Here is a 9,603-nt window from a genome sequence, read left to right as displayed (position 1 = left end):
TCTCTGGGCCCTCTCGGTAATGCACATCACTATAAGCCTTGCAAGCATTGCAACTAATGAGTTAGTTGTGAGATGATGTATTACGTAACGAGTAAAGAGACTTGCCGGTAATGAGATTGAACTCGGTATTGGATACCGAAGATCAAATCTCGGGCAAGTAACATACCGATGACAAAGGGAACAACGTATGTTGTTATGCGGTTTGACAGATAAGGATCTTCGTAGAATATGTAGGAACCAATATGGGCATCCAGGTTCCGCTATTGGTTATTGACCGAGAATAGTTCTAGGTCATGTCTACATAGTTCTCGAACCCGTAGGGTCCGCACGCTTAACGTTACGATGACAGTTTTATTATGAGTTTATAAGTTTTGATGTACCGAAGTTTGTTCAGAGTCCCGAATGTGATCACAGACGTAACGAGGAGTCTCGAAATGGTCGAGACATAAAGATTGATATATTGGACGACTATATTCGGACACCGGAAGTGTTCCGGGTGATTTCGGAGAAAACCGGAGTGCCGGAGGGTTACCGGACCCCCCCCCCCGAGAGTTAATGGGCCACATGGGCCTTGGTGGGAAGAGAGAGGGGCGGCCAGGGAGGGCCGCGCGCCCCCTCTCCCTCTGGTCCGAATTGGACTAGGAGGGGGGGGCGCCCCCCTCTTTCCTTCCCCCCTCTCCCCCTTCCTTTCCCCTCCTAGTAGGAGTAGGAAAGGAGGAGTCCTACTCCTACTAGGAGGAGGACTCCTCCTCCTGGCGCGCCCACAAGGGCCTGCCGGCCTCCTCCCTTCCTCCTTTATATACGGGGGAGGGGGGGCACCCCATAGACACACAAGTTGATCTACGGATCGTTCCTTAGCCGTGTGCGGTGCCCCCCTCCACCATATTCCACCTCGGTCATATCGTCGTGGAGTTTAGGCGAAGCCCTGCGCCGGTAGAACATCATCATCGTCACCACGCCGTCGTGCTGATGGAACTCATCCCCGAAGCTTTGCTGGATCGGAGCCCGGGGATCGTCATCGAGCTGAACGTGTGCTGAACTTGGAGGTGCCGTATGTTCGGTGCTTGGATCGGTCGGATCGTGAAGACGTACGACTACATCAACCGCGTTGTGCTAACGCTTCCGCTTACGGTCTACGAGGGTACGTGGACAAATACTCTCCCCTCTCGTTGCTATGCCATCACCATGATCTTGCGTGTGCGTAGGAATTTTTTTGAAATTACTACGTTCCCCAACAATGGGAAGTGAGTTTCGGCCATCGGGAAAGTTTCGGGGTTCACCGGTATTGTACCGGGACCACCGAAAGGGTCCCGGGGGTCCACCGTGTGGGGCCACCTATCCCGGAGGGCCCCATGGGCTGAAGTGAGAGGAGAACCAACCCCTGGTGGGCTGGTGCGCCCCCCTGGGGCCCCCTCTGCGCCTAGGGTTTGGAACCCTAGGGGAGGGGGCGCCTCCACTTGCCTTGGGGTGCAAGTTTCCCCCCCTAGGAGATCCCATATCCTAGGGTCGGCGCCCCCCCTGGGGTCCGTATATAAAGAGGGGGGTGGGAGGGCAGCCGGACCCTGACACCTGGCGCCTCCCTTCCCCCCCTTGCTACACCTCTCCCTCCCGTAGTCGCTTGGTGAAGCCCTGCCGGATCCCTGCTGCATCCACCATCACGCTGTCGTGCTGCTGGATCTTCATCAACCTCTCCTTCCCCCTTGCTGGATCAATAAGGAGGAGACGTCACGCTGACCGTACATGTGTTGAACGCGGAGGTGCCGTCCGTTCGGCGCTAGGATCTCCGGTGATTTGGATCACGACGAGTACGACTCCCTCAACCCCGTTCTCTTGAACGCTTCCGCTCGCGATCTACAAGGGTATGTAGATGCACTCCTCTCTCTCGTTGCTAGATGAACTCATAGATTGATCTTGGTGAATGTAGGAAAATTTTAATTTTATGCAACATTCCCCAACAGTGGTATCAAAGCCAGGTTTATGCGTAGTTCTCTATTGCACGAGTAGAACACAAATCTGTTGTGGGCGTAGATGTTGTCAACTTTCTTGCCACTACTAGTCTTATTTTGCTTCAGCAGGATTGTGGGATGAAGTGGCCCGGACCGACCTTACACGTACGCTTACGTGAGATAGGTTCCACCGACTGACATGAACTAGTTGCATAAGGTGGCTAGAGGGTGTCTGTCTCTCCCACTTTAGTTGGAGCAGATTCGATGAAAAGGGTCCTTATGAAGGGTAAATAGAAGTTGACAAATCACGTTGTGGTTATTCGTAGGTAAGGAAATGTTCTTGCTAGAACCCTATTGCAGCCACGTAAAAGATGCAACAACAATTAGAGGGCGTCTAACTTGTTTTTGCAGCAATTGCTTTGTGATGTGATATGGCCAAAAGTTGTGATGAATGATGAATAATATATTGTGATGTATGAGATCATGTTCTTGTAATAGGAATCACGACGTGCATGTCGATGAGTATGACAACCGGCAGGAGCCATAGGAGTTGTCTTAATTATTGTATGACCTGCGTGTCAATGATTTAACGCCATGTAATTACTTTAATTTATTGCTAAACCGTTAGCCATAGTAGTAGAAGTAATAGTTGGCGAGCAACTTCATGGAGACACGATGATGGAGATCATGATGATGGAGATCATGGTGTCATGCCGGTGACGAAGATGATCATGGAGCCCCAAAGATGGAGATCAAAGGAGCTATATGATATTGACCATATCATGTCACTACTATTTAATTGCATGTGATGTTTATCATGTTTATGCATCTTGTTTACTTAGAACGACGGTAGTAAATAAGATGATCCCTCATAATAATTTCAAGAAAGTGTTCCCCCCTAACTGTGCGCCGTTGCTAAAGTTCGTCGTTTCGAAGCACCACGTGATGATCGGGTGTGATAGATTCGTACGTTCACATACAACGGGTGTAAGACAGTTTTACACATGCAAAAACACTTAGGTTAACTTGACGAGCCTAGCATGTACATACATGGCCTCGGAACACAGAGACCGAAAGGTCGAACATGAGTCGTATGGAAGATACGATCAACATGGAGATGTTCACCGATGATGACTAGTCCGTCTCACGTGATGATCGGGCACGGCCTAGTCGACTCAGATCATGTAACACTTAGATGACTAGAGGGCTGTCAAATCTGAGTGGGAGTTCATTAAATAATTTGATTAGATGAACTTAGTCTAAAATCTTTGCAAAAATGTCTTGTAGATCAAATGGCCAACACTCATGTCAACATGAACTTCAACGCGTTCCTAGAGAAAACCAAGCTGAAAGATGATGGCAGCAACTATACGGACTGGGTCCGGAACCTGAGGATCATCCTCATAGCTGCCAAGAAAGCATATGTCCTAGAAGGACCGCTAGGTGAAGCACCCATCCCAGAGAACCAAGACGTTATGAACGCTTGGCAGTCACGTGCTGATGATTACTCCCTCGTTCAGTGCAACATGCTTTACAGCTTAGAACCGAGGCTCCAAAAGCGTTTTGAGCAACACAGAGCATATGAGATGTTCGAGGACCTGAAAATGGTTTTTCAAGCTCATGCCCGGGTCGAGAGATATGAAGTCTCCGACAAGTTCTATAGTTGTAAGATGGAGGAAAATAGTTCTGTCAGTGAGCACATACTCAAAATGTCTGGGTTGCACAACCGCCTGTCCCAGCTGGACATTAACCTCCCGGACGAGGCGGTCATTGACAGAATCCTTCAGTCGCTCCCACCGAGCTACAAGAGCTTTGTGATGAACTACAATATGCAGGGGATGGTGAAAACTATTCCTGAAGTATTTTCAATGCTGAAGTCGGCAGAGGTAGAAATCAAGAAAGAACATCAAGTGTTGATGGTCAATAAAACCACCAAGTTCAAGAAAGGCAAGGGTAAGAAGAACTTCAAGAAGGACGGCAAGGATGTTGCCGCGCCCGGTAAGCCAGTTGCCGGGAAGAAGTCAAAGAATGGACCCAAGCCTGAGACTGAGTGCTTTTATTGCAAAGGGAAGGATCACTGGAAGTGGAACTGCCCCAAATACTTAGCGGACAAGAAGGCCGGCAACACTAAAGGTATATGTGATATACATGTAATTGATGTGTACCTTACAGTACTCGTAGTAACTCCTGGGTATTTGATACCGGTGCCATTGCTCATATTTGTAACTCACAGCAGGAGCTGCAGAATAAGCGGAGACTGGCGAAGGACGAGGTGATGATGCGCGTTGGGAATGGTTCCAAGGTTGATGTGATCGCCGTCGGCACGCTACCTCTACATTTACCCACGGGATTAGTTTTAAACCTTAACAATTGTTATTTAGTGCCAAGTTTGAGCATGAACATTGTATCTGGATCTCGTTTAATACGAGATCGCTACTCATTTAAATCCGAGAATAATGGTTGTTCTATTTATATGAGAGATATGTTTTATGGTCATGCCCCGATGGTCAATGGTTTATTCTTAATGAATCTCGAACGTAATGTTACACATATTCATAGTGTGAATACCAAAAGATGTAAAGTTGATCACGATAGTACCACATACTTGTGCCACTGCCGCCTTGGTCACATTGGTGTCAAGCGCATGAAGAAACTCCATGCTGATGGACTTTTAGAGTCTCTCGATTATGAATCATTTGACACATGCGAACCATGTTGGGGAACGTAGCAGAAATTCAAAAAATTTCCTACGTAACACCAAGATCTATCTATGGAGAGACCAGCAACGAGTAGAAAGGGGAGTGTATCTACATACCCTTGTAGATCGCTAAGCGGAAGCGTTCAAGTGAACGGGGTTGATGGAGTCGTACTCGTCATGATTCAGATCACCGATGATCCTAGTGCCGAACGGACAGCACCTCCGCGTTCAACACACGTACAGCTCGACGATGTCTCCCACGCCTTGATCCAGCAAGGAGAGAGGGAGAGGTTGAGGAAGACTCCATCCAGCAGCAGCACAACGGCGTGGTGATGATGGAGGAGCGTGGCAATCCTGCAGGGCTTCGCCAAGCACCTACGGGAGAGGAGGAGGTGTCACGGGAGGGAGGGAGGCGCCAAGGGCTCAGGTATGGATGCCCTCCCTCCCCTCCACTATATATAGGGGCAGGGGAGAGGGGGGAGGCGCAGCCTTGCCCCCTACTCCAAGAAAGGGGTGCGGCCAAGAGGGGGGGAGGAGTCCATCCTCCCCAAGGCACCTCGGAGGTGCCTTCCCCCTTGAGGACTCTTCCCTCTAGGGTTCCCTAGGCGCATGGGCCTCTTGGGGCTGGTGCCCTTGGCCCATGTAGGCCAAGGCGCACCCCCTACAGCCCATGTGGCCCCCCGGGGCAGGTGGCCCCACCCGGTGGGCCCCCGGGACCCTTCCGGTGGTCCCAGTACAATACCGATGACCCCGAAACTTGTCCCGATGGCCGAAACAGGACTTCCTATATATAAATCTTTACCTCCGGACCATTCCGGAACTCCTCGTGACGTCCGGGATCTCATCCGGGACTCCGAACAACATTCGGTAACCACATACAAACTTCCTTTATAACCCTAGCGTCATCGAACCTTAAGTGTGTAGACCCTACGGGTTCGGGAGACATGCAGACATGACCGAGATGTTCTCCGGTCAATAACCAACAGCGGGATCTGGATACCCATGTTGGCTCCCACATGTTCCACGATGATCTCATCGGATGAACCACGATGTCAAGGACTCAATCGATCCCGTATACAATTCCCTTTGTCTAGCGGTATGGTACTTGCCCGAGATTTGATCGTCGGTATACCGATACCTTGTTCAATCTCGTTACCGGCAAGTCACTTTACTCGTTCCGTAACACATCATCCCGTGATCAACCCCTTGGTCACATTGTGCACATTATGATGATGTCCTACCGAGTGGGCCCAGAGATACCTCTCCGTTTACACGGAGTGACAAAATCCCAATCTCGATTCGTGCCAACCCAACCGACACTTTCAGAGATACCCGCAGTGTACCTTTATAGCCACCCAGTTACGTTGTGACGTTTGGCACACCCAAAGCACTCCTACGGTATCCGGGAGTTGCACAATCTCATGGTCTAAGGAAATGATACTTGACATCAGAAAAGCTTTAGCATACGAACTACATGATCTTGTGCTAGGCTTAGGATTGGGTCTTGTCCATCACATCATTCTCCTAATGATGTGATCCCGTTATCAACGACATCCAATGTCCATGGTCAGGAAACCGTAACCATCTATTGATTAACGAGCTAGTCAACTAGAGACTTACTAGGGACATGGTGTTGTCTATGTATCCACACATGTATCTGAGTTTCCTATCAATACAATTCTAGCATGGATAATAAACGATTATCATGAACAAGGAAATATAATAATAATCAATTTATTATTGCCTCTAGGGCATATTTCCAACAGTCTCCCACTTGCACTAGAGTCAATAATCTAGTTCACATCGATATGTGATTAACACTCAAGGTCACATCCCCATGTGACTAACACCCAAAGAGTTTACTAGAGTCAATAATCTAGTTCACATTTACCATGTGATTAACACTCGATGAGTTCTGGGTTTGATCATGTTATGCTTGTGAGAGAGGTTATAGTCAACGGGTCTGAACCTTTCAGATCCGTGTGTGCTTTACAAATCTCTATGTCATCTCCTAGATGCAGCTACCACGTTCTATTTGGAGCTATTCCAAATAACTGTTCTACTTGGAGCTATTCTAAATTGTTGCTCCATTATACGTATCCGGTATCTCTACTCAGAGCTATCCGGATAGGTGTTAAGCTTGCATCGACGTAACCCTTTACGACGAACTCTTTTACCACCTCCATAATTGAGAAAATTCCTTAGTCCACTAGTTACTAAGGATAACTTTGACCGCTGTCCTGTGATCCATTCTTGGATCACTCTTGTACCCCTTGACTGACTCATGGTAAAGCACACTTCAGGTGCGGTACACAGCATAGCATACTGTAGAGCCTATGTCTTCGGCATAGGGGACGACCTTCGTTCCTTTCTCTCTTTTCTGCCATGGTCGAGCTTTAAGTCTTAACTTCATACCTTACAACTTAGGCAAGAACTCCTTCTTTGACTGATCCATCTTGAACACCTTCAAGATCACGTCAAGGCATGTGCTCATTTGAAAGTACTATTAAGCGCTTTGATCTATCCTTATAGATCTTGATGCTCAATGTTCAAGTAGCTTAATCCAGGTTTTCCATTGAAAACACTTTCCAAATAACCCTATATGCTTTCCAGAAATTCTACGTCATTTCTGATCATTAATATGTCAACAACATATACTCATCAGAAATTCTATAGTGCTCCCACTCACTTCTTTGGAAATACAAGTTTCTCATAAACTTTGTATACACCCAAAATCTTTGATCATCATCAAAGCATACATTCCAACTCCGAGATGCTCACTCCAGTCCTCAGAAGGATTGCTGGAGCTTTGCATACTTATTAGCATATTTCAGGATAGACAAAACCTTCCGGTTGTATCACATACAACCTTTCCTCAAGAATCGTCGAGGAAACAATGTTTTGACATCCTATCTGCAAGATTTCATAAATAATGCAGTAATTGCTAATATAATTCCAACAGACTCTTAGCATCGTTACGAGTGAGAAAGTCTCACCGCACTCAACTCCTTGAACTTGTCAGGAAACTTCTTAACGACAAGTCGAGCTTTCTTCAATGGTGACACTTACCATCATTGTCTGTCTTCCTTTCAAAATCCATCTGTACTCAACAGCCTTACGACCATCAAGTAGTTCTTCCAAAGTCTACACTTTGTTTTCATATATGGATCCTCTCTCGGATTACATGGCCTCGAGCCATTTATCGGAATCCGGGCCCACCATCGCTTCTCCATAGCTCGTAGGTTCATTGTTGTCTAGCAACATGACTTCCAAGACAGGATTACTGTACCACTCTGAAGTAGTATGTATCCTTGTCATCCTACGAGGTTTGGGAGTGACTTGATTTGAAGTTTCATGATCAATATCATAAGCTTCCACTTCAATTGGTGTAGGTGCCACAGGAACAACTCCCTGTGCCCTGTCACACACTAGTTGAAGAGACGGTTCAATAACCTCATCAAGTCTCCACCATCCTCCCACTCAATTCTTTCGAGAGAAACTTTTCCTCGAGAAAGGACCTGATTCTAGAAACAATCCCTTATTGCTTTCGAATCTGAGACAGGAGGTATACCCAACTGTTTTGGGTGTCCTATGAAGATGCATTTATCCGCTTTGGGTTCGAGCTTATCAGCCTGAAACTTTTCCACATAAGCATCGCATCCCCAAACTTCTAAGAAATGACAGCTTAGGTTTCTCTAAACCATAATTCATACGGTGTCATCTCATCGGAATTACGTGGTGCCCTATTTAAAGTGAATGTGGTTGTCTCTAATGCCTAACCCATGAACGATAGTGGTAATTCGATAAGAGACATCATGGTATGCACCATATCCAATAGGGTGCAACTATGACGTTTGGACACACCATCACACTATGGTGTTCCAGGCTGTATCAGTTTTTTGAAACAATTTCCACAATGTCTTAATTCTGCGCCAAACTCGTGATTCAGATATTCATCTCTATGATCATATCATAGATCTTTTATCCTCTTGTCACGACGATCTTTCAACTTCACACTGAAATTACTTGAACCTTTCAATAATTCAGACTCGTGATTCATCAAGTAAATATACTCAACATCTACTCGAATCATCTGTGAAGTAAGAACATAACGATATTCACTGCATGCCTCAGCACTCATTGGACTGCACACATCAAAATGTGTTACTTCCAACAAGTTGCTATCTTGTTCCTTCTTACTGAAAACGAGGCTTTTCAGTCATCTTGCCCATGTGGTATGATTTGCATGTCCCAAGTGATTCAAAATCAAGTGAGTCAAAACGGTCCATTTGCATGGAGTTTCTTCATGCATATACACCAATAGACATGGTTCGCATGTCTCAAACATTTCAAAAACGAGTGAGCCCAAAGATCCATCAATATGGAGCTTCTTCATGCGTTTTATACCGATATGACTTATGTGGCAGTGCCACAAGTAGGTGGTACTATCATTACTATCTTTTGGCATGAACATGTGTATCACTACGATCGAGATTTAATAAACCATTCATTTTAGGTGTAAGACCATTGAAGGTATTATTCAAATAAACAGAGTAACCATTATTCTCCTTAAATGAATAACCGTATTGCGATAGACGTAATCCAATCATGTCTATGCTCAACGCAAACACCAAATAACAATTATTTAGGTTTAACACCAATCTCTTTGGTAGAGGGAGCGTGCGATGCTTGATCATATCAAGCTTGGAAAAACTTCCAACACATATCGTCAGCTCACCTTTAGCTAGTCTCCGTTTATTCCGTAGCCTTTTGTTTCGAGTTACTAACACTTAGCAACCGAACCGGTATCTAATACCCTGGTGCTACTAGGAGTACTAGCAAAGTACACATTAACACAATGTATATCCAATATACTTCTATCGACCTTGCCAGCCTTCTTATCTACCAAGTATCTAGGGTAATTCTGCTCTAGTGGTTGTTCCCCTTATTACAGAAGCA

This window comes from Triticum dicoccoides, chromosome 5B, assembly GCF_002162155.2.
Source record: "Triticum dicoccoides isolate Atlit2015 ecotype Zavitan chromosome 5B, WEW_v2.0, whole genome shotgun sequence".
Lineage (NCBI taxonomy): Eukaryota > Viridiplantae > Streptophyta > Magnoliopsida > Poales > Poaceae > Triticum > Triticum dicoccoides.
Note: the sequence above shows the minus strand (reverse complement) of the source record.